The sequence below is a fragment of the Sminthopsis crassicaudata genome, chromosome 2 (assembly GCF_048593235.1).
Source record: "Sminthopsis crassicaudata isolate SCR6 chromosome 2, ASM4859323v1, whole genome shotgun sequence".
NCBI classification, from domain to species: Eukaryota; Metazoa; Chordata; class Mammalia; order Dasyuromorphia; family Dasyuridae; genus Sminthopsis; species Sminthopsis crassicaudata.
This window is the reverse complement of record NC_133618.1, coordinates 350,379,873-350,406,304: the sequence shown is the minus strand read 5'-3', so window position 1 is coordinate 350,406,304 and position 26,432 is coordinate 350,379,873. Positions and strand designations below refer to the sequence as shown.

Genomic DNA, 26,432 nt, shown 5'->3' with positions numbered 1-26,432 from the left:
GATGATGCATTTGGTAAAGAATTTCCTGTTTGGTCAAAGAAAATAATCATTTTGCTCTATAAATACTAAATATCCACTTGACATAATTCAAATTAGTCCATCAACATTTGTAACTGACTTGATTATATATCAAGCACTGTGCTGAGTATCAATAAAAGGCAAAAATATGATTCCTTCTTTCTTGGAGTAAACATTCTAATGGGAAAGATGACATTAACCAATTAATACCAATCAATCAAAAAATATTTATTAAGAATCTATTCCTACTTACATGAACTGATGCAGAGTGAAATGAGCAAGACCAAGGGATCATTATATACTTCAACAACAATATTATATGAAGATCAATTCTGATGGATGTGGCCATCTTCAACAATGAGATGAACCAAATCAGTTCCAATAGAGCAGTAATAAACTGGAAACAGCTACACCCAGCAAAAGAACTCTGGGAGATGACTATGAATGGCTACACAGAATTCCCAATCCCTCTATTTTTGTCCACCTGCATTTTTTATTTCCTTCACAGGCTAATTGTACACTATCTCAAAGTCCTATTCTTTTTGTACAGCAAAACAACTGTTTGGACAACTATACATATATTGTACTTAATTTATACTTTAACATATTTAACATGTATTGGTCAACCTGCCATCTGGGGGGAGGTGGGGAAGGAGAGGAAAAATTGGAACAAAAGGTTTGGCAATTGCCAGTGCTGTAAATTGCCCATGCATATATCTGGTAAATAAAAACTATAATTAAATTTTTTTTTAAAATCTACTCCTATGTGCCAAGCAATATGCTATGCACAGGGGATACAAAAAGAGGCAAAAGATAACTCCTACTCCCACAAACTACTGGGGGGGATCCCTGGTCACATTCTAATGGAAGGACAATTGCAAACATATAGAAAGCATATCCAAGATAAACAAAATATAATTATTAGAGGAAAAGTATTAGAATTGAGTAGTTGAAGAAGACTACCTGTAAAAGATGGGATTTTAGTTGAAACTTAAAACAAGCCATGCAAATAGTTGTAAATATAAGCTACATACAGTGTAAATGGAATTTAATCTTAGAGGGAAAATACATTTGGAGATGAATGGAGAGAAACACAAGATGGCATTTGAGATGACTCTTGAAAAGCAGCCAGGGAAGCTAAACAATAATAATATAAATACCTTTTCTCCAGATTGCTAGAGTTAAACATTATAGTTTGTTTCACTATACAGTGGAAAATAGGGGTGGGGAGGAGAACAGGCTTGGGGCAATGAGAAAATAAGGAATTGAGAATTGTGTGTTAGGAACATTATTGAGGGTGATACTTTTGGAAGAGTGTGTAAATCAGAGTCCTCAGCTAAGAATGGGGAATAGGGAGATGTGAGAGGATTGAGCGTGGAATGAAAAGGTGACTGAAGATAGAAAGCCAAGTTGGGAGATGTAAAGAAATTGCCTTACTGCAGTGAGGATCTAGTTGAAATTAGATTTTAAAACATAATTTTATAGTGGACCCAGTTTATATGCTTTTATTAACTTTATTCAGAAGCACATGAATTGTTTCAAAGAAGGCAGATGGTGGGAGTAATTCAATCTTGGGATATGACAAGGCATGATTGATGATAGGACAAGATGGCAAGGAATTCATGTGAGAGGGTATGTGGAGTTGAACTTAATTTGCCCTGGATGAATATGATCATGGAGACAATATGAAAATGTCACATTTGTTGATTGTCCCCAATTTAGGCAAGGGAATTGCTCACTTGAAGACTTGGAAAGCTATAATATTTGTCATCTCTTACAACACTTCCCTCTTAATCTTTCTCCTACCATGGACCTAATTAAAGACACATAATCTGTGTTTACCTTATTAAATGGGGGCAATTAGGTGGCACAATGAATAGAGTTCTGGATCGAGAGTCAGAAAAATAATCTTTTTTTTTTTTTCCCCTTGCTGAGGCAATTGGGATTAAGTGACTTGCCCAAGGTCACACAGCCAGAAAGTATTAAGTGTCTGAGATTACATTTGAATTCAAGTCCTCCTGACTTCAAAGCTGGTGCTCTATGCAACTATGCCAACTAGCTGCCCCTGAAAACTCACCTTTTTGAGTTCAAATCTAGTTCCAGACACTTTCAAATTGTGGGACCACAGGCAAGTCACTTAATCCTGTTTACCTCGATTTCCTCTTCTATAAAATGAGCTAGAGAAGGAAATGGCAAAACTACTCCAGAATCTTTTCCAAGGAAACTCCAAATGGGATCACAAAGAGTGAGACATGACTAAAATGATTGAACAACACTACCTCATTACCGGTCTTTCATTACCTGGTCTTTGCAATAGCTTCCTAATATCCCTAATTTCAATTTTCTCCTCCTCCTTATTCTAATTAGGAGGTAGAGGGGGAATGGATAACACTGCAACATTAAATGTCCTTGCATTTTTCTGATAGTTCCACTATGCCAATTAAAATACTATTTATCCTGGTATTCATGATCCTAAACAATTTGATTCCAATTCGAAATAGAGAAATGCAAAGAACGTTAGATCTGGGATAGAGAAGACCTCACTTTAAATCCTAGACTTGTTATTTACTCCTTGTAAGACCTTGGATAAAGTGATTTAGCCACTTCTCACTTCTATTTAAAAAATGAAAAATGTTGGAATAGAGGAACTCTAAAATTGCTTCTGGTTCTAAGTCTTATGATCAGATGAGCCTCTACAGCTTTTATCTAATTTTTCCTCCTGATGTAATTAATCTGTGTACCAGTTAAAATGGACTAGACTGCTTATTTTATTGCTATTTTTGTTTTGTTTTTTATGGTTTAGACCTATAATTTCATTGATGTAGAGAACTCTTCTAGGGAGAACTCCCTCAACTAATACAGATTAGCAATTGCTTTGCACTTTATAGTCTTAAGAGAGTTGCCTGAAGATGATGAGGTTTGAAAAAACTTGCAAGGGTCACTCCCCTAACTCTCAAAGTTAGGAATGAACCCAGATCTTCCATGATTCAGGGTCTGGATGTCTATTACATCAATTGGCTCTTCTTGTCATCCCTTAAATAAATCTTGTGCCTTTCATCTATATGTTTTTGCCAATGTCTGTCCTTATTTCTAGAATATTCTTCTGTTCCCATTTCTGACCATTGAAAATCTTATTCAAACTTCATGGTCTAGTTCACAAGCAATCTCCTTGGTGCAGCTTTCCTTGATTATTTGATACTTCCCCTAGAATCAGAATTACAGAATCATAGAACTGGAAAGGACGTCAGAGATCATCCATCTTAGCTCTTATAGTGTAATGTTCTTTTTGGTTCAGTTTCTTTTTTTTTTTTTTTTTTTCTGAGGCTGGGGTTAAGTGACTTGCCCAGGGTCACACAGCTAGGAAGTGTTAAAAGTGTCTGAGACCAGATTTGAACTCGGGTCCTCCTGAATTCAAGTCTGGTGCTCTATCCACTGCACCACCTAGTTGGTTCAGTTTCCTTGACATCTCTGGGGGCAGCCTTCCTTTCAGTTTTGTAATCACCATGAGTGCAGCCAGGTGTTAAAGTCCAAATCCTTTATTGTCTCCTTCAAAATCTTGTCTCCTTTCCCGGGGCCTGGTTAGCTTTCTTAGAAGCCTATCTCTCTCCTTGGTTCTGAAAGCTTGAGCTCTCACCTGTCTTCTCTGCTCTCTGAATCTCTTTGAATCCAAAGGTTTGTGCTTCAGCCTCCAGCCACCACAAACATGGACGATGGAATGAATCTGTCTCAGCCTCCGAGAGCTTCTAGTGCGCTTGTCTTCTCTGGCCCTGAGAGCTTCCTCTCTGTGGCTCTCAGTCCCTGCTTATATGCTTCACCCTGAGTATATACCAAATCATTATATCACTAGGAAACCATTATTTATTTTAGGATTAAATCAATGCTAAACTAGATTTAACCATTGTCTCCTCAATTACACTTAGTACCTTGTTTCAAGTTCTGGCCCATAACATTATAGTAATCATGAATCCTATTATATCCACCAAAATGATACTTGTATTATCACTGCTTGGGATAGTTTATTCTCAATGTCCTCTGAGATAGCCTGTTTCATTTTCATTTGACTTTAGTTATTAGAAAAATAATAGGAAAATAGGATTAAGAAATTAGGAAAATATAATATTCTTTCTAAATTCCCTTTAGATTTTTGAAGCTAGTTACTGTGAGAGTAACCCTTGTAACTATTAACTACCACCACGTGTTCTTTTTTCTAAGCTAAATAGCCCTACTTCCTTCAAATGACCTTTGGACAGCATACTTTTTAACATGTTAACTATCATGGACATATTCTAGTTTGAACAATGATGCTTATACAATGTGTCATCAAAAAATGAATACAATATTCTAGCTGTGGTATGAATAGCAAAGGACTATGAATTCTTGCAATACGGTCATAAGATAATGGTTTTGGCTACTATATCTTCTACTAATGCATATTGACCTTGCCATTCACTAGAATTCCTGGCTATATTTTCATATTCACTGATTTCTAGCCATGTTTTTGCCATTATACATTTATGAAGATGATTTTTTTCAAACACCATGCAAGATTTTGTATTTTATCCTTGTTAAATTTCATGTAATAAGCTTCATCCCATGTGGTAATTTTTTCTGAAGACTATATATATCAAGTCATTTTAAGTAACTGTCCTAGTTTTGTGTCATCTGAAATCTACTTTTTTTTTTTTTTTTTTTTTTTTTTTTTTAGGTAGTAAAGTATATATAATGTGCTGACCTGAAGTCAGAAAGAATTGTATTCAATTCCAGCATCATTTATTTACTGGCTATATGATCCTGGGCAAGACAACCTCTGCCTCAGTAATAACTCCTATTTCTTAGGGCTGACATAAGGATAAAATGATCTATTTTAAAACTATCTCTTTGCTAACTTTAAAATGCCATATAAATGTCAGTTGTTGTTGTTGCTATTATTTTATCTTAGTCATAGATAAAAATATAAATCAGATTATTAGCAAAGAAAGAGATCCTTAGGCTTTTTCCAAATTCATATTCATTAATCTTCTAGGCCCAACCATTCAGCATTTCAAATTATAAATTTTGTTGTATTATCCATTTTCAATATTGTAATTCCAGAGAAACTGAGGCAAGATAGAGATTAAAGAGTTTTTAATATTTTATTTGGATTTCTGAGAGGGAGAGATTTCCTGGGACCAAAGAATCCATTTTGGTCCCAGGGCTGATGTCTCAAGGCATTCAGGAGTAGCAGCAGCTTCAGCATCAACAAGGAATGCGAATTTCCAATGAAATATATATACGTGGCTCCAAGATCAGGATAGCAAGGCAGGGGATGGTATATGAACATTGGTAAATGGCAGGAATTTCCAGGAACCGACCATCAATCCAGTTATGACAAGGTGGGGGATGAGGACCGTAAATTCTTACAAATTGGGAGTAAAAGAGATAGACAAACTAGAGCCAGGAAGTCTAGAGAGACAGAGGTAGAGGATGTTAATTAGGTATCTGAGATAGGACATCTGGAGTCTTATCTTTTGGAATGTCAGATTTCTATAGCCCTAATTATCTCAGTTCTAATAGTCAGGAAGGGGGGGGGTTTCAGCTAGGGGGATCCGGGCAGAACAATTCAAGGAACTGAGCAGAACAATTAGGGAAACTTGAGGCAGGAAAATTAGGGAAACTGAGGCAGGACAATAAAAGGGAACTATGGGACATCTGTGTGTGTATGTAATTTTAATATTTAGTACCTTCTTTAATTATATTATGAAATTCCTCTCATTTACTAGCTTAGGAGTATGAAGACTCTAAATCAGTGCAAAGTTGGGCTGTTTAGGGATAATTTTCCTTTTGTGATATTATAGACTGGACTGAAAATCAGGAGACTTGTATTCTTCCAATTAACTAGTATGATCTTCAGGAATTTTCATTTCTTCTCAGTTTCTTTATCTATTATATTAGCTTATTAGTCTAAAACTCATGTCTGTATGACAAATTTGTCTTAAGTGGCACAGTAAATAGAGCTCTGGGATTAGAGTGAGGAAGGATGAATTCAAATCTAGCCTCAGATACTTAATATCTGTATGGCCCTGGGCAATAAACTTAACTAACTCAATTTTCAACATTTTCCTCCCAGTGTTGTTGTGAATAACAACTAAAATAATTATAAAGTGTTTTTTAGCACAGCAACTGGCACATAGTAGGTACTAAATAAACATTTGTTCCCCTTATTGCCTCAAACAGCACATCTCAGGTAATGCTGCCTGACAAGTGCAATATACATATTAGATGTTTAATAAAAAATAAAATTTAACCAGAAGCACTGCACAACTAGAACAAAATATAAATGAATAGATTCTGCAATGACATGAAAAGATTTAGATCACTGTGAATCACAAAATAAGTTGGAATCAGCAAATACTATATAGATGGGCAAAGAGTGTAAAAGCTCTCATAAAATGTTAGCAGTAACTAAGAGAAATATGACATTATAAAAGTCAAGAAGAAATGATCCTGTCACATTCAGTATTACAGTCTGTATAAATATCTTGTAATTTTAGTATCTGCATTTTTTAAAAGACGTGAGAGGAATTGTAGATAATGACTGAAATAAGTAAAGGGAGAGGGGAAAAAAAATACCAGACAGAAAGATTATTGAAGTTGCAGTTATTTAACCTGGAGAAAAGTAGACAAAGGGTTATTTGCTAACTTGAAAGGCAGAAGGGTGATTTAGTAATTAGTTGGCCTTCATTCTCAAAGAGGACCAAAATGACATCACTATGTAATAATCAAGTTATAATGTATCTGATTGTGGCTGATCAGACCAATACAATCTTGGAAGGCCCTACCAGAAGTCAAACACAAATAAATAGTTCATATGAACATTTACGGTAAATTCTCTAAATTGGTGCATCTCACATTTCTTCTGAGTTACTTCAATTCTGCTTTGTCCAAAGAATCCAGGATCTTCTCTAATGAGGATATGCCATGCTGGGCAGTTCTTAGCCAACATCTCCCATATCATAAAATAAATTCTAAAGTTCTTGAGACCTTGAGAGTGCGTAAATCAATTCTTTCTCATCACCACATGAGCTCTTTTTCTGTATGAGTTCTTCATAAAATAATTTAGGCAAACATAGGTTTGGCATTCAAACACATGGCCAACTCATCAGAATTGACCTCTGTACAGTAGTTTGAATGCTTGGCAGTTTAGTTTGAGAAAGATCTCAATGTCTGATATCTTATCCTGTCAGAATCTTCTTAATACAATCTCACAGGCATACAATATTAAAGTCAGCACAGCAGCTCTGTAGACCTTCCCTTTGGCAATCAGTCTAATACCTCTAATACCTCTTTTCCTTTGGAGCCTCCCAAACTCTGATCTCTCTTTGGCAATGCATCCAATGGAGCTGATGAAGTATCTGTGCTTTCTTGTGTTAATTGTTAGGCCAAATTAAATTAGCACAAGCAGCAGAAAATCAATCCATAATTTGTTGCATCTCAGCTTCAGAGTTGAGTGCACAATTATCTGCAAACAAAAAAATGCACCAACACTCACCTCTACTTTGGTCTTGATTTGTAGTCTTTTCCAATTGAAGAATTTTGCATTAGTGCAATATCTGATCGTGAGCCTGAATTCATCCTTGTTTGACAACCCTTGAAACCCAAGAGTTTTTTCCAATTCTAAGTACTATTACTGTTAGGAATATTAAGTTTTATTAAACTGAAGACATGATTCAATTGTTTGCAAATCTCTACAGATTTTGAAATAAGATTAACACAGAGTATAAATTGAAAAGGAAAGAATTTTTCAAAATTTAGGACAAACTTCTTGAGGTTTTGTTTGGTTTGTTTTAAGTTTGATTTGTTTTATAGTGATTACACTGGGGCAGACTATGAGAGAGTATATAAACTCTTCATCTCTGTTGATCTTTAACATTTAGTTACCTATCTTTGGCATTTTAGCTTTTACTGCTTTGAGAAAGGGAGCTTCTTCAGGTTTCTTCTAGCACAATTGTGAAATTTTATTAGGTAATATTCTTTAAGGAAAAATTGGATACTATATTTTTAATTTTCTTTAGAAAAACAAACAAAACATACTCACCTTTTGGTACTTAACAGTCGGTTGAAATAGCCTTAATAATAGCAAGAGAAACTCATGCCAAAGAACAATGTAATGAGGCTGACTGATCATTGCATGTGAATTATCCATCTCCCTTATCTTTGTGAATTCAACATTCCCACAGCAAATATTTTTGACCTAAAAACTAACACTGACATTAATACTTTAAGGTTTGTGAAGAACTTTATGTAGATTTTTGTTTTTTTCACTGAGACAATTGGGGTTCAGTTGACTTGCTCAGGTTCACACAGCTAGGAAGTGTTAAGTAACTGAGACTAGATTTGAACTCAGGTCCTCCTGACTCTATCCACCACACCACCTAGATGCCCCTATGTAGATTATCTTATTTGGTCCTCACAGCAGTCCTATAAAGTAGATGCTATCATTATCCCCATTTTAAAATAAACTGGGAAATAGAGGTTAAGTGATTTATCCAAGGTATATGAGGTATATGAGATAGGATTTGAATTCAGGTCTTCCTGAATCCATGTCAAGCACTTTATCCATTACTCATCTTACTATCTAAATTTAATGCAGCAAACCCAGCAAAGTCAGATCTCAGCCATGTTCTCTTTCATGGTCTGGTGAAGCTTTTGTAAGCTCCTTCTCAGAATAATGTTTTTTAAATGCATAAAATAAAAGACATTAGATTACAAAGGAAAGCAATTATATTAAAATGCAATTATCAAAATATTTTTTTAAGTTTGCAGATCCCAGATGAAGAACCTCTGAATTAAAATTTCACTTTTCTAACAGGTACAGTCATGGATTTATATGGATTTATACTAAGGTTAAATTTAGTTTATCACCTGCATTTGGTGGCTGTCTTCAATAGAAATAGTTAACTTGACTATAGTAAGGAAAAAAAAGCCAGTTTTTCTCTCTCTGTATTGTTAGTGAAGATTATATGAAAAATATTAATATATTTCTAAAAAGATGTCTAGGACAAAGAGGGGGGAAAATGGTATATCTCATTTTGCACAGTACATACGTTTCTGAATTTTTTGATTAGTCAAGTCATACTTTCAGTGACTTACGCAATTTATCCTATATGATGTTTGTACATAGCTGTTTGAATACCTTATCTCCCATTAAAATGTACTTTCCTAGAGGGCAGGAACTTTGTTTTCTTTGTATTCACAAAATTCCTGATACATAATAAGCACATAATAAATGTTTGATAATTAACTGATTTATACTCCTATCACTAAAGCATTACAATGTTCTTTGACTTAAATCCCTTCTGTCATGTGTAACACCTCTATGGGACTCCAGGAAGTCAGTTGATGAGTTTTAGGAGGCTGCATTTCTAGTGCTTATAAGCCCCCACTGGTGTGCTTCCCACTAACAGTCAAGAGCTCAATTAGATTTTAATAAGAATATTTACAAAGATGATATAGTTCAAATTCTTGATACAAAATATTCTTCTTAAAAACCTGGGAAAGAATATTTTGTATTAAGCATTCGAACTTTCCTATAAACATAAAAACCAGATACAGGTTCATAGAATCAAATGTGGAGTATAATAGTAATAGGAATGTGTGCAGGATATGCATATGTGTCAAAGGTGAACTTAACTTCTGATACTTTATGGCCTAGAAATCCTCTCTTAGATTCATAATTATTCTCTGAAGTATAAGGGGTCATGTTCTTTGTGGCTGCTTCCTTCCTTCAGTGACTGTATTTCAAAGCAATTTGATCTTAGTGTGTCACTCTACCCCTCACTGGATGTACTGTCACTTACTAGTTACCTCTTTATAACATGGTGAATGGGACAGGAGGGAGAGAAAACTAGACACTCCTCTGTTATTGTTTTCAGTCATGTCTGCCTCTCTAGGATCCTATTTAGGGTTTTCTTGGCAAAGATACTGGAATGACTTGCCATTTCCTTCTCTAGCTCATTTTACAGCTGAGGAACTTAAGCAAACAAGGTTAAGTGACTTATCCAGGGTCACACAGCTAGTAAGTATCTGAGGCCTCAGGTATTACTGACACTAGGACTGATACTCTATCCACTGCATAACGTAGCTGCCCTATACTCTCTTCTATCTGACAGCAGTTCCTTCTCAGGGGGTTGTCTCCAACTGGTGTTGAAATCTTCAACTCTCAAATTTGGAATTCTTCATGTTTGGACTGATCCAGTGATTGATTACCCAACTTACTACTGAACTGAGGATTATTTTTATGTGTAAACCCAGAGATATACCCAATTCTTTCAGCCAATCACAGGATGTTTCCTATGGAAAGTCATCTGCCTTTATTCAATGATCAAATTGATTAAAGTCTCATTCACATATTTTATTGAGGTAAGAAAATATCTTCACATCTAATTTAGTCCACTGATTAGCTAACTGATTCAACTGAAGTAGCAGTCTTCTGTGATTGTATTGATTGGGATGAGATTGGGAATTCCCACCCCTTACAAAATTACTATATCAACAATCTAATTATTTTGCAAAACTGTAATATAATTAGTAATCCTGGTGAATTCTTTTCTAATACAAGTAATTGGTTCTTTAGTTAGTTTTGTTTATTTATTTTTAGTTATGACTTTTGTTGGGGGGTTTTAAATTGAGTTATACATGTATAATGTTGGATTGCAATTGTAATAATGCTCCACACACAAAACAATATTTTAAAGAGATGTGCAATATGTGTTTTTTTCTATAAATACTTGCAGCTATACATATTAAAGACATCCATTGGAACTTAGCTATAATACTTTTAGATGAAGTTCTGTAATGTAATTTACAGAATATAATGGATTGCCTTGGGAAATTACTTGTAAAGTAATGAATTTCCTATCTTTAGAGGTGTCAAAGTGAAGGTGAGATCACCATTTGTCAGCATGTTATATATAAAAGAAAATTCTTGGCTTCATTTATGAATTGGACAAGATAATTTTTAAAGGCAAATCTAGGTTGCATACTGGGCTTGGAATCAGAAAGACTCATCTTCCTGGGTTCAAATCTGGCCTCAGACAACTCTTGACTCTGGGCAAGTGACTCTGAGCCAAGTGACTTAAAACCCTGTTGGCCTCAGTATCCTGATCTGAAAAATGAACTGGAGAAGGAAGTGCTTTAGTATTTTTGCAAATGAAACTTCAAATGAGGTCATGAAGAGTTGGACATGACTGAACAACTAAACAACATATGAACACAATTCTAAATCTCTTCTAGAGTCTGATTTTATTTCTTCTTGAATATCTTTCAGTGAACTAGATTAAACTTTATTTATACAAGTACAAAAGTAGAGTGTGAATTAGTATTAACTGATTAGATCCATTAACGAGGAATGAAGTAGAAATATTCTTTTATCTACTCATCTATTTCCTATATTGAAAAAAGTACAATGTAATACCACTTAGGAAAGCAAATGAATGGTGGAACCATCAACAGAATTTTGAAGATGAGGTCTGGGTATTTCTATACACATTTCCTCTGAGAAAGTAGTAACTTTTACACTTAAAGGTTACTGAAATCTGAATGTATATGAACATATAAATACATATACATGTACATAATTTAACAAAGGGTGACTCGCCCACCAACCCCCCAAAGGAAACTATTATCACCTTTCTGGAAGTAAGAAAGTTAGGTTTTACTCTGAACATTTGTTCAATTACTCGTATTTCCAAAACTAAAATTAAATCTGTTTACTACACATCAAATATTGGTAGTCTAGGCATATTATGTTATTCAAAATAGAAAACAATTTCCTTGGTCACTCCCAGGAGGAAGACAGTAGTTAACTTATAATTATCAGCAAACTTAGTTCCTTTCCACCAAATACTAGTAACATAATAGACAACCTCTGATAAGAGGACAAACACATGTATCCAAACAAATAGTAAATGGAAATTGAAGAAGTTATGCAGATTAGTGTAGACAATTGAATATCCATGAGTATAAAGTACAGACTAACAGCCAGAGTCAGGATGAATTTTTTTTAAAAAGTCCTTGGTCTTAAGGGGAAGAAGTGAAGGAAGCAGGCAAGCTGCCCACGAGGCTTGCCAAAAATGTACCCTGGATTCTGGAGCCTGGAGTCACCAGCCTCTCTCTTCCTTGTCCTGCCACCAAGTCACTCTCCCTTCTCTCTCTCCACCTTATAATCCTGTGATTATCTTACTACCAAACATTCAGCCAGTACCAAAGGTGAGAAGAGCCATGATCCAAATATATGCTAATAAAGCCATTGTCTCACATCAAATAGGCAATTAGCCTTAAGTGTTCTTCATTCTCAGATTCAAGTACATCTTTGCAGAGTTTCAGTCCTCTACACATGAGTAAATGAGCTCCATGAGTCAAAGGACTTCTGGATTTCCAAATTCAATGTTCTGTAGAGCACAGAACCTCAACCTCCTTCACAAAAGTCTAAAGCTGCTTAGAGAAGAGATTTCCTTTGGGTACATAATAGCTGCCTCCAAGTCTTTGAAGAGCTCCTTTCATATGGAAAAGCAATTAGATTTGTTCTGCTTGGCCCCAGAAGGCAAAGCTAGGAGCAATGAGTGGGAGTTGCAAAGAGGCAGATTCAGACTAGAAGTAATATCTGGGGGCAGCTAGGTGGTGAAGCAGTGGATAGAGCGCAAGCCCTGAAGTCAAGAGCACCTGAATTCAAATTTGGTCTCAGACACTTAACACTTCCTATCTGTATGACCTGGGCAAGTCATTTAACCTCAATTGCCTCAGCAAAAGAAAAAAAAGAAAAGAAACAAAAATATCACAGATATCCAAAAGTTGAATGGGATTGCTTTGCGTGGTAATGGGTGTCTTTCCTACCTGAAGATCTTTTGGCAAAAGTTAGATAACTATTTGTCAGCTGTGATCTAGAAGAGTTTCCTGTTCAGATAGGATTTGGACTGAATTGTCTCAAAGGTTCTAAGTTTAAATTCCACAAATGTTTGTGATATAATTCTGGACTTGGAGCTAAGTAGACCTTGCTTCTGCCACTTTTTACCTATTTGACCTTTGATGGGCATCCAGGTGGTAAAGTGGTTAGAGCGCTATGCCTTAAGTCAGAAAGGTCTGAGTTCAAGTCATGTGACCCAGGCAAGTCACTTAACTCTTATTTGTCTCGTTTCCTCATATGTAAAATGGGATCACACTGGAAAAGGAAATAGTACAGTATTTCAGTATCTTTGCCAAGAAAATTCCACAGACTTCCATGAGGGTCACATAGACTAGGGATTGACTAAACAATAACAAAGTTACTTTTCTATAATCCCATTTCTTCATCTATAAAATGAGGATATAAATATATGTTATCCATATATCTCAGAGTTCTTGTGAAGTACAAATGAGAATATCTTAAGGAGGGGCAGTAGAAAAGAGCATACAGAATAATATAGAAGTAGCTTAACTAAAGTTAAGTTAAAGTTAAAAAGACCTGTTGATTCTGTCTGAGGTATTTGGTAGAATATTTGGCTCTGAATCCTGACTTAATTAGTAACAGACGCTATGCTCCATGTTTTACAAATATCTTTGTCATTTTATCCTTACAATAAACCTGAGAGATAGATGTTGTTATTCCCATTTTACATTTGAGGAAAGTGAGTAACTTGACTTAATTTTCAGATTAAAATAAAGATTAGATTAAATTTTAGATTGTGTTAATCTAAGTCAAACAGCCAACTAAGTGTGTGAGACCAAATTTGATTCTGCTGCTTAGTCACTTAGCCCTCCGGGCCTCAGTTCCCTCATCTGTAAAATAAGAGAATTATCACATGTACAAAAATTTACAGCAATTCTTTTTATGGTGGCAAAGAATTGGAAATAAGAGAATGGCTAAACAAATTTTGTATATGAATGGAATACAATTCTATAAGAAATGATGAGCAAAACAAAAAAACAAAACAAAAAACCCTGGAAAGACTTACATATACTAATGCTGAGTAAAGTGAACAGAACCAGGAGAACTCTGTACATGGTAACAGCAACATTGTGCAATTACCAAATTTGGTAGATTTAGTTCTCAGCGATATAAGACAATGCCACGAGACCCATTAGTAGAAAATGCTATCCACATCCAGAGAAAGAACTATGGTATCTGAATGCAGATTGAAGCATACTATTTTCATTTTTTTGTTTTGTTTTTCTCATGGTTTTTCCCTTTTGATCTGATTCTTCTTCCACAAAAAGACTAATATAGAAATGTTTAATATGATTTGCACATGTAAAACCTGTATCAGATTGCTCATCAACTTGAGTGAGTTAGAGGAAGGAGAGAGGGAGAAAAAATTGGAGAAAAAAAATTAAATGTTTAAAAATATTTTATACATAATAAAATAAATAATTATAATGATATAATAATTTATACTATTAAATGGGGAAGATATTTTTAATTTTTTTTTGATACTAGATGATTTAAGAAGTTTCATCTATACTTAAATCCATGATCCAATAATACAAGTTTATTATGAACTAGTAGTGCAGCCCTCTCTTGCTGAAATCCAATTCACCTCCCTAATGTCATGGTCATCTTTGAGAACAAAATACAAACAACAATACATTGATAGTAGAGTGTAAGACTGAGGCTACACACCAAAAAAGGGAAGTAATAATATACTCTGTCTTCCCTAGTTAGTTATGCCATGCTAGGATGTGATTTCTAGATTTGACAAAGGATAGCGACAAATTATATACCCTGACCAGAATAGTAAAGGAACTAAAACTGATTTTTATCATGATGATAAAACTAAAACATATAAAAATATGAGAAATATTTTAATGCATGTTTAACTTGTAGGATAAAAAATCTTTAGGGTGGGGAGAGAGCAGATCTTAAAATTTTTGAAATGTGCTGTCCTGTTGAAGTGAGGGATTTAGTGTCTGTGGCTCTGGAGGGCAGGACTAGTTTCAAATTGGGAGAAGTTGAAAGAGCTTTGAATAATTAGACCCTCCGCAAATAGAATGGGAGGGCTTGGGAGGTTAACATGTTGCCAGTCACCAGAAATAGTCAAGCAGAGGCTTAATGATCATCTGTCATGAACTTAACAAATAAATCAATGAAGATTAGTTAAGTCACTATGTGCATGGCACTCTTTTTGAATGGGATTGGGATAGAAGGAGGAAGGAGATAATACAGATATAATGAGATGGCACCTCTGCTCTTAAGAAACTTACGTCGAAGGAACTATATGCACAAATAGCTATAAGATAGAACATGAGAAAAAAAAAGTTTCATATAGGAAGGTTACTGGGTCTAAAAATAAGCAAAATTCTACAACTTTAGAGTTGGAAGGACCCTTAGAGATCATCCTAAACAGTGTAGGGTTTCTACCCAAACTCATTAGCCTGGAATGTAAGGTCTGTCATAATCTAGGGCCATATTAGAAGTATTTTAAACTTTATTTTATATTATGTGCTACATCAGCTGTGCATTCTAATACCCTTACTCATATTTTTCATTAACCATGGAATGCCTTCCCTGTTTCTTTGCCTCTAGAAAAATTTGATTATTGTTCAGTGAGTTTTCTATTTGTGTCTGGCTCCTTGTTTACCCCATTTGGGGTTTTCTTGGCAAAGATGCTGAAGAGGTTTGCTATTTTCTTCTCTGGCTTATTTTACAGGTGAGGAAATTAAGATCAACAGGGTTAAATATCATAGCCAGTAAATGTCTGAGGCCAGATTTGAATTCAAGAAGATGAGTCTCCCATGCCTAGCACTCTAACCATTGTGTTAGCTACTAATTCTTTGAAATCAGTTCGACTGCTACCACTTCCCAATAAGCAAGATAAAACATGATTCATAAATTCATAGACTTAACAACTAGAAGGAACTTTAGAGAGATTATCTAATCCAACACCATCATTTTACAGATTTAAGGATTTTCTTATAGAAAAGAGATTAGATTTTGCTCCACTTGACTCCAGAGTACAGAACTGTGAACAGTGGATAGAGAATGCCAAGAGGCACAGCATGTAAATAGCTTTTGAATAGTCTACTGTTGATCAAGTAGAACTTGATTACTAATAGTATTCAAGGAGAAGCTCTACAGTTTAGAACTTAAAGGGACCTAAGGAGGGTTAAGACCTGGACTTCAAGGTAGGAACAAAAAGATTATAGTCTATGATAGTAAATGTCATCCATGGTGTTACTTTAACTTGATGTCACTTCTCTCTGCTTGTTAATATTAGTAGTTGGGCAGGGGCAGGAGGGAGGTTAGTATATAAGCCACTTTGACATATGATTCTAGCCTTTGAATCTTAAAATGGTTAAGAGTCTGGGTTTGGGCTGGAGAGAGAGGGATGCTTACAGAATTATTGATTTAGAAACTACCAAGGTTAATTACTTTTTGACGGCTTCCTGAAATGTCAATTAAATAGAAAATGGCCAATTACATAGTCCAGACTATGGTTGATACTTAAACTTGCCAAATCTTTTCAAATAAAGTATTGTTTTATTAATTTAGTTAATGAAATCAAGCCTATTTTGAAGCTATGGAGAATTTATTAACGATTACAGCCACAGAAGTAAATGTATGCCAAACTAGACAAAGGGATCAAGGATAATCAAGAAAAATTCTTCCACCTAAAAGTATTGTGGAAGACTTAATTGTCATAGTTTAGTATTAAATTAGAGAAAGCATTTCAATTTTTGAACATATAAATGCTAGACTCTATAGCAGCAGTCTGTTAAACTAGGAAGCCAAATGTGAAAAGATCCCATGGCCAATCCTTCAGCAAAGTAAGGCTAAACATGGACATGGGTCTAATTTGAGCTGGACAGGGGTGCTGTCTTACCTGTATGTGTATGCACATGTGCAGTGTTGGTTTCCCCAAAATATACTCATGTATTTAAGCTCAGAGACCTAGTTTCTAGTGCAGCTGGATACCACATCCTAAGTTTAGGAATTTTTCTTTTGTAATTCTACCCATGAAGAAGGGAGACCCTCAGCTTTGGGTTATTAATAACTATCACCATCACATTTTGTATGGCAAAAGAAAATATCTCACAAATTATTTAAGGTAAACATGAGATTGATTCCTATTTCTGTCACAAGTAGCACCATTCTTCTAGTCACCTAGTTTTCACCCTCCTTCACCTTAAAAACCTAATCAATTGCTGTCTTATTAATTACACCTTCACAACATATGCCATATCTCAAATCCGTCCTCTTTTTTAGATTCTCATATTCACTATCTTAGTTCAAGTTTCTAGTATCTCTTGCCTAGAATATTGTTCCTCCTAATTGATCTCCCTTTCTCACCAATCTTTCCCCTCTCCAATCTTCCAAAAGCCTGCCAAAGTGATACACCTACAGCATAAATTTATGTCACTCTCCTATTCAATAAACTCTAGCAACTGTGTGTATTCCTGTGAGGAATACCACTACAGATCCACTGATACCTTTCCAGAATTGTGGCTCAGCTATAATTAAGCTGGGGTTTGAAGAAGACAAGAAACAACAAGGAAGCTAGGAAGATGCTGATGATATGAGATCACCCCAGACTAAAGTATAAAAATATGGGTTTGATCCCTCCTGGCAGTGACTTCTCTGATTTGATAGTATTAGCCATTAGCATAGTACCTGGCATATGAGAGGTGCTTAATAAATGCTTTGTGATATAACTTGATGGAATTCTAGCTCTATACAGGCTATCAATATCCAAGCAAAGAATGTGTCTTTGCTAAAAGAGTAAGTACACCAAGGGAAGCTATACACTATTACTATGCATTCTTTCCAGATGTTTCATTTGTGTCCTTTAATATAAGATTTAAGTGGCCATTAAGTCTTCATTGTAATAGATCCTTAGGCCTGGCCTAGTTTGTTCCAATTGCATGTAGAATCAACTACAAACTTTTGATCGACATTTAAAATCCTCTTCAGATTCCATCCTATATTTCTGGTCTTGACACACATTGCTCCTGTTCACTTCCCCTTCTATAATATTGCCAATTTGGCTTTCTTGAAATCCTCATACATGGTATTCCTTCTTCCTTCTCTGTCATGTTCCCACAGTTGAAATTCCTTCCCTCCTCATCTCACCTTCTTTGAATTCTTTATTTCCTTCAAAGCTCAGCTCAAACAATATGTCCCATGTAAGGACTTCTTGATCCCATCAGCTGCCAATATCTCCTTTGAAAAACTGCCTTATATTTACTTTGTATGTATATATATGTACATATTATCTCCCCCAATAGAATGTAAGTTCTTTGAAAGTAGGGACTATTTTCCTAGATACTTAAAATATTTATTGATTGATAGTAACTATTATCATCACCTTACAGATGAAGAAACCATTTAAGTTACCTCCCCACAGTCATACAGTCAACACACTAAGGACTAGAGATTTTCTGATTCAAAATTCAATGGTAGTTAATTATTCCATGTATCTTCTTACTCTATTTATCAGCAAAATTACAATGCAGGTTTATGAAGCAAATGTTAATATAGGAGAGAGAAAAAAAAGAAGAGAAACAAGTCTTATATAATGAATTTAAAAATCATTAATCCTCTCAGAACTTTAATTTCCTCATGTTTTAAATAGGAATAATAATGCTGATATCTACCTCATAGGAATGTCATCAAGCAATTAAGAATTTATTAAGAATTTAACTTTCTATTAAATACTGAGATAAAAGAGAAAAAAGTGAAACAGTTCTTACCCTCCAGGAACTTGCATTCTAATGGGGGAAACAATATGTTACACATATAAATATAGTAATAATATGTAAAGAATGCATGAGCAAATAATTTGTGATCCTAAAGAGCAATGGATGATAACCAAGCTATCTTTGCATTCCATTCTTCAGAAAGTAAACAACACTCTTTGAAAAGCTGACAAAAATCTGGCATTTTCATGTAAAAACCAGCATCATTTCCTCTGGGCACATGTACAACATCAACAACATTTATTATAAAATGCTGGTACTCTTTTACTCAGTACAGATTCAGATGAAAGCTTGACTTGAAATAAACAACTCTCTCCTTATAACATCTGGCAGACTGGTGACCCCAAATGTGACTTTTGAGGTGGGCAAGGGTCTTGATGTTTAAGTTTTTAGCAGGGGAAATACACAAGTAAACAAAACCAGATTTTCCCTTTGATCTAATCTGGAACATTTTAGGTAGTACATTGGATAGAGTGCTGGTTTTGGAATTAGGAATACCTGAGTTCAAATTCAGCCTTAGACACTTAGTAGCTATGTGATCTGTGGCAAGTCATTTAACCCCTTACTACCTCAGTTTCCTCATCTGTAAAATAGAGTGAATAGTAGCATCTACTTCCCAAGATTGTCATGAGGACCAAATGAGATAATTTGTAATGTGCTTAGCACAGGACATAATTTATTTTGTATGTATGTTTGTATGTATACATGTAACTTCCCCCAATAGAATCTTTGAGAGTAGAGACTATTTTCCTAGACACTTAAAATATTTGTTGATTGATATTCAATACAAATATTATCACCACTTTACAGATGAGGAAACTAAAACTCAAAAAATTTAAGTACTATGTGCTAGGCACTGTGTTAATGGCTAACACTAACCATCTAGTCAGAGAAGCTTAGGAAAATAGTTTCTACTCTCAAAGAGGATCAAGCCCATGTTTTTATACTCTAATGTGGAGTAGTCTTATGTCATTAATAACTCCCAAGCTTCCTGGTTCTTCCTTGTCTTCTTCAAGTTTAGATTAATTATAACTGGGCCACAATTCTGGTGTTAGGGTATCAGTGGCACATACTAAGTGCTATATAAATGTTAACTTATCATTATTAATACACTTATTAAGCACCTATTACATAAGCATACTTTGAGCTCCTTGGGATATAAAGGCAAAAATGTAATAGTCCTTGCTCTCATTGAACTATTCTTATTTATGGCATCTAATTTCATTCATAAGGACTATAGGCAAATTGTTTACTTCCTGTGGGCCTCCATTTTCCTCATCTCTAAAACTAAGGAATTGGACTAAATGGTATCTATTGTTATTTATAGCTCTTAACACTGTTTCAATGACTGTACCTATTCCATCTGACTTTCAAGAGTAATGGTGCATTTGACTATCTGAAGTTTAACCAAGAAAGAAAATAAAATTAATATAAAAGGCAAAAGATGATGATTATCATTCTTTTCTTTTGATTTAATTTTCTCAAAATTAGGAACAGAGAATTGTTGATGAAGTGGATAGTGTGTATTCAAATCTTAGAGTCAAGAAGATCTGAGTTCAAATAATACTACTTTGGACATTACTAGCTGTGTGACACTGAGCAAGTGACTAATATGTAGCTGTTTTCTCATCTTTAGATACAATAAATAAGACCTACTCCCCCAGAATAGAGGAATTTAACACATGTAAAGACCTTTGTTAACCTTAAATACTATTATTACTTTACTTAATAATCTAACCATCTTTGAGATGTTAAATAAGACCGAAAAATTAATTGGAATTTCAATGACTTAAAATCTTTTTATTTCCTTTAGCAAATTCATACACTCATGAACAAACTTCATGTGGTTGCCTGTATGAATCACAAACATAGAGAGATGATTTTTCAAATGATTGAAAGGTGGTGTTTATATTTTGGGTTTTCTTTTTTCTTAGACTTTTTAGTTTTAAGTGTAATGCCAGAGAAACTGAGGCAAGTTAGAGATTAGAGAGTTTTTAATATTTTATTTGAAAGAGAGAGATTTACTGGGACCAAATGGATCCATGGTTTGGTCCCAGGGCTGAATGAGACTATCGTCTCCAAGAATCTAACAAACAATGTGAGTTCTCAATGATATATATATACATGTGGTTTAGATACAGGGGTAGACCGAAGCAAGGGTGGAGTCAGAGTGCTGAGAGCCAGGAACACAACTATGGATCGGGTTCTGATAGAGGAGAGGGGGGAGAAAGATGGGGGAGACATGAGGGACATCTGATAAACTGGGAGAGGCACCCAACATTATGATGATGAATAAGATAGAAGGTCTTTCTCATTATCTGGTTCATCATGATAAGGAGGAATGGTGTAGCAGTATTGACCAAAACAATTAGGAACTGAGGCAGAACAATTCAGGGAAAAACAATTCAAGACAATTTAGGGTAACTGAGTCAGGACAATTTGGGAAACTGACTCAGGTCAATAAAAGAGAACTGTGGCACAACATAAGTACCATTGATTATAGAGAAAGAAAGATCATCCAGCTCCCCACAAAGTTGAAAATCTTTATAGTGAAGTGAATCATTGGTGTACCCTAAGTGCAGGTGAGGTAAGAGAGAGAGACAATAGAGGAAAGAAACAAGGGGAAAAAAGAGTACCTAGCTGAGCAAATAAGTGCTTATTAGTTTTTCTTTGCCTTAACCTCAATCCATGAGAAATAAGTGACAATTTATTTATTTGTTATTCTGTCCAGAAAAAAAAAGCAAATTATGTGCTTTAAAGTAAATTTAAAAAGCAGTGGGAAAGAAATATGGGAGAAAAAATGATTACAGTCTCAAAAATAAGGGAACAATGAAGGGTGGAGAGAAAGGGGAAAATAGATAAATGATATTTGTTTCATGGTTCTCAATTTGTCTTCCTATATTTAACAGTCAGAATGTCCAATAATATTCTATATGGTTGAATATATATTTCTTGTGTCCTTGGTTATCCCAAAATTAGAAGTTTATTCCCATAAAGATAACAAATAATGATAATGTAGGAAGAAAAGGGTCTTAGATCTGAATTTAGTGGAGAAAAAAAAGATGATCAACATTTTCTAACTTTCAGGTGAACAAACACAACATCATCCAGAAAAACTACACCAAAAGGGTGATCTTGGTGATCATTGGGCGCTGTTTAAGAGTGACAAAAGTGGGAGGGGGGAGGAGGTGAAAAAATGGAAGATGATTCATTAAAGAAATTCTGCTTCTGTTCCTGAGTCTTCCCAAACAGTGGTGCAGACACTATAATAAGAGTTTTTAATATGAGATGGTACTATAAAACTCATACCTATGTAAAGGGTTATAACCTCCTAAAGAGTTAAGGAGCAGAGATGGTGTTTTTTAATTTAGTGTGCTGTTGGAAGGAAAGGGCTTCATTAAGAGAAAAGTAGAGGTAACCAAGTGAATAGCTAATTTAAAAATATGGTATCTAAGAACAGACTTTAGATTTATGGTTTATGGTTTTAAATACAGGAGTGATAGTGAATGATGATGTGATGGTGAGAATATATTTAATTGAAGTTAAAAAATCCAACCAAAATGATTTTAAGCTAAAAAAGAAAGGGAAAAAGTAGAAAACTTCCTGTATCCATTCATCAAGCTAGTTACCATATAGTTATAATGCAGGAAGAATAGCGAATAGCACAGAAATTTATAGAAGACAAAATCAAAAAAAAAGAAGCTAATCATGACTAACTCAGATGCCTATACATGACAAAGTACAGAGAACAACAGATTGAATTAGAGATCCTGATATAAGATGGTAAGTTTTATAACATAGCTCTCATTGACATTTTGGGATAGGACATTTGACTGAAATATAGTTCTTAAAAAGTACCTTATCGAAGATGAACAAATAGGTAAAAAAAAAAAAAAAAAAAAAATTGGGTAATAATAAATATTATATATTAATAAGTTATACTCAAGTTAGGAATTCCAAGAATTAGTGGGAAGAATGATAAAAAGGAGCATTTGGACAAAGATCTTTGAGGACAGGGAAATTATATTGTCATAATATATACTACCTGGATTTAAAGAAGATAATGGATTAGGAGTCTCAGTTTATAATCTCAAACTTGGATGAAGAAATAAAAAAATGATAAAGGATTTCAATTTTATGGACACCTACTGAAACTTTTTTAACCCAAAGAACAAGTCATAATTCCTTGGCTTTCCTTCATGATGATTTCACCCTTCAAAAGATAGCATTCTATTTGCTATTAATTAAAATAGATGGGAATCTTAGGAAGGAAGGGACAAGTTCTTCTTAGATTTTTGAGGCAGAGGAAGAGACAAAAGTTGCCCATAATCTCATATTGTATCATCTTTTGGGGGGGACCTGATTTAAGGGATTCAGAAGACCAAAGAGAATCCAGGAGAGTTAGTTAGCTAGGGGGCAGCTAGGAGGCACAGTGGATAGAGCACCAGCCCTGAAGTCAGGAGGTCCTGAGTTCAAATCTAGCCTCAGACTCTTAAACATTTCCTAACTGTGTGACCTTGGGCAAGTCACTTAAACCAAATTGCCTCAGCAAAAAAGAAAAAAAAAAAAAAAAAAGTAAGTAAACTCTTAAAAACTAAATTCTGGCCTGACAGAGGAAATAGTTAAGCCAAGAAGAAAGGGAATTGTATAAAGAAACCACACGGTGGACAGTGAATTTCTCAACTGAAAACATGTGAGAAAGTGGAAAACAAGGGCAGTTAAGAAGACAGAAATACAAAAATCTTGGACCATCTTATAAAAATTATGTATCAAGAGTAAAATCTGAGGCCAGTGAAAAAAGATAAATACAAAAAGCCAATCAGGCATTATGGTTGAGAACAAATGAGAAGGCAAAGGCTGGTCTACTCATTTTGGTTTTTTTTTCATTCATCAAGGAGAATGCTCTTTCACTTGTCAAAAACAGGACAGAAATCTATAATAATAGGAAGGAAAGATTAAGCCTTTCCTTGATGAATATAAATCACCAAACTGAAGTGAAAATACAACCTCTACAGTATTTATAAGAGATGGCATTTTATTAAGCCATTTAATGATCTTTATTTAATCATAAAACTCAGGATATATCCCAAGGAGGTCACAATGAAAGAAATAAAGATCACCTATCAAAATATTTATTAAAGCACTTTTTGTGGTGACAGAGAACTGAAAACAAAATCGATGCCTAATGTAAACTAAACCATAATGTATATGAATGTAATGAGTTATTACTAAACTATGAGAAATGAAAAATTCAGAGAAGCATCTTGAAAACGTTTTATGAGCTGAAACAAAATAAGCAAAATTACAGGAAAATATATGAAATTACTAAAAGAAAATTGAAATAACAAAAAACTATGTTTATGTAATTATAATGATGAAGGTAAGATTTGATGTGGAGTTGATTTCTTATCTTCCTTCTTTGTACACATAGAGAATGAGTATGAATTATTGAATATACTACCAGACTAGAATGATTTATTGATTGATTTTGCTAATAGGCTTTTAAAATTTTTCTTTTTGTCATATTTTTAAGGATAATTCATTGGGTAAGGGAGGGAGAAAGGAATGTATTTGGAAATGAAGGTGAACAAATTACATCAGTAGATGTTTTAAAAAGAGAAAAGTTTCATGGGCTGTGATTAATTTGGAAAGTTAGATAAATAAATTTCATTTAAAAAGAAAGATTATAAAAAATGGGAGATGTGTTTATGGGATTAGACTGGATGATCTCTCATTAGAAATATTGTAGAGCTGATTTTTAGTCATATCTTTACATGGTTTCCTGAGTCCTTTTCAATTCTAGAATTAATTGATTCTATGATGTAATTTCCTACTACAAGCAAGTTATTTCAGCAGTAAAATTTGGGATTGACATGATGAGTTTTCTAATATCTTTTTTCAAATCTAAACATTTTGAAAAATCATGCTGTGAAATAGCTTGTTTATGCTATCATGATTTCTGAAATGTAGCCAAAGATGAATTAAGATGCTTTGCTCTATCCTCTTAATAGATCTCTATTATGCATCATTCACTGGCTGTGTGAAATTTGTGATTGTTACATTTTATCCAAGCAAACATTATAAAAGGGTTTTAGTTCAGTTAATTCTTGATTCAAGTTCAAATCTTTTCTTCACACTTTCATCATAAATACTATTTCATTAAAATTTCATTCCTTCCCACACCAGCTTTGTAGGGTTATGCTAAGCTTTGCTAGATATGTTATTTTTATTTGGGAGTATCCTGTTCAAGCTCTCTCCTTTTTTTTTTTATTAGTAGCAGCCAAGTCTTTTATGATCATGACAGTTCCTTAGTACTTAAATTCTTCTTCCTGATTCCGGACAGCATTTTTCCCTTTGAGTTGGAATCTCTGGATTTGGGTATGACATTCTTTGGAATTTTTTCTATTAGGTTTCTTTTGCCTTTTGATTCCAATAGGTCTGGGTGGTTTCCTTTTTCTTTTCTTTTCTTTTTTTTTTAAAATACATCAATTGGGGGATGGCTTGTATTTACACATTTGAATCAATTCTCTATGTATTTTAGAAATGAGGCCTGTATCAGATACCTTGGGTGCAATCTTAGTAGAATTCATTTGTAAACCCATCTGGTCCTGGAAATTTTTTTCTTAGAAAGTTCATTAAGGGCTTGTTCAATTTCTTTTTCTAAAATGGGACTATTTAAGTAATTTTTTTCTTCATCTGTTAATCTGGGCAAACTACATTTCTGTAAGTATTCATTCATTTCATTATTGGCATACAATTGTGCAAAATAGCTCCTAATTATTGCTTTAATTTCCTCTTTATTGGTGCTAAGTTTACTTTTTTCATTTTTGATCTGGTAATTTCTTTTTCTAATCAAATTAATCAGTTTATTTTGTTGGTTTTTTCATAAAATCAACTCAGTTTTGTTTAGTAGTTTCATAGTTTTCTTACTTTAATTTTACTAATGTCTCTGTTTTTCAGATTTTCTAATTTGTTATTTAATGGGGGGGTTGATTTATTTTTCTAGCTTTTTAAATTTCATGTACAATTCATTCTTTTTCTTATTTTATTTCATAAGCACCTAATAAAATAAAATTTCCCCTAAGAATTAATTTCGCTGCATCCTATGAGTTTGGGTATAATTGTCATCCTATGAGTTTGGGTATAATTGTCATTCTCTTGGATAAAATTATCAATTGTTTCTATATGATTTGTTATTTGACTCACTCATTCTTTAGGATTAGATTATTTAATTTCCAAATAATTTTTAGTCTGTTTTTCCCTGATCCTTTATTACATGTAATTTCTATTACATCATGATCTGAAAAGAATATATTTACTATTTCTGCCTTTCTGCATATGATTGTGAGGTTTTTATGCCATGGGGGTAGGTGCCATGTACCACTGAGAAAAAGGCATATCATTTTCTATCTCCATTCAATTTTCTCCTAAAATCTATCACACCTATCTTTTCTAAAATTCCATTTGCCTCCTTAACTTCTTTCTTGTTTATGTTATAGTTAGATTTATCAAGTTCTGAGAGAGGGAGAGGGAGATCCCCCACTAGTTTAGTTTTGCTGTTTATTTCTTCTTGTAACTTGTTTATTTCTCCTCTAAGAATTTGAATGTTATACCACTTGTTGCATATATTGATATTTATTTATTATCTATGATACACTTTAGCAAGATGTTGTTTCTTTTTCCTTCTCTCTTTTAATTAGAATTATTTT

General features: G+C 34.2%; 1 protein-coding gene across 37 annotated transcripts in view; it reads left to right on the top strand.

Annotated features, from left to right (window-relative positions):
* Positions 1-26,432, top strand: part of SAMD4A (sterile alpha motif domain containing 4A) — a 353,526-nt gene that overhangs the window by 183,728 nt on the left and 143,366 nt on the right. The window contains exons 1-2 of one of the 37 annotated variants that reach the window (XM_074290787.1): positions 8,819-8,866; positions 10,167-10,416. The exons of 34 other annotated variants lie outside the window; for them this stretch is intronic. The gene's annotated coding sequence lies outside the window, so the exon portion shown is untranslated. Of the gene's footprint in view, positions 1-5,630; positions 8,867-10,138; positions 10,417-26,432 lie in introns of those variants that run through there. 2 more of the 37 variants (XM_074290788.1, XR_012486564.1) reach the window with 2 other exon arrangements.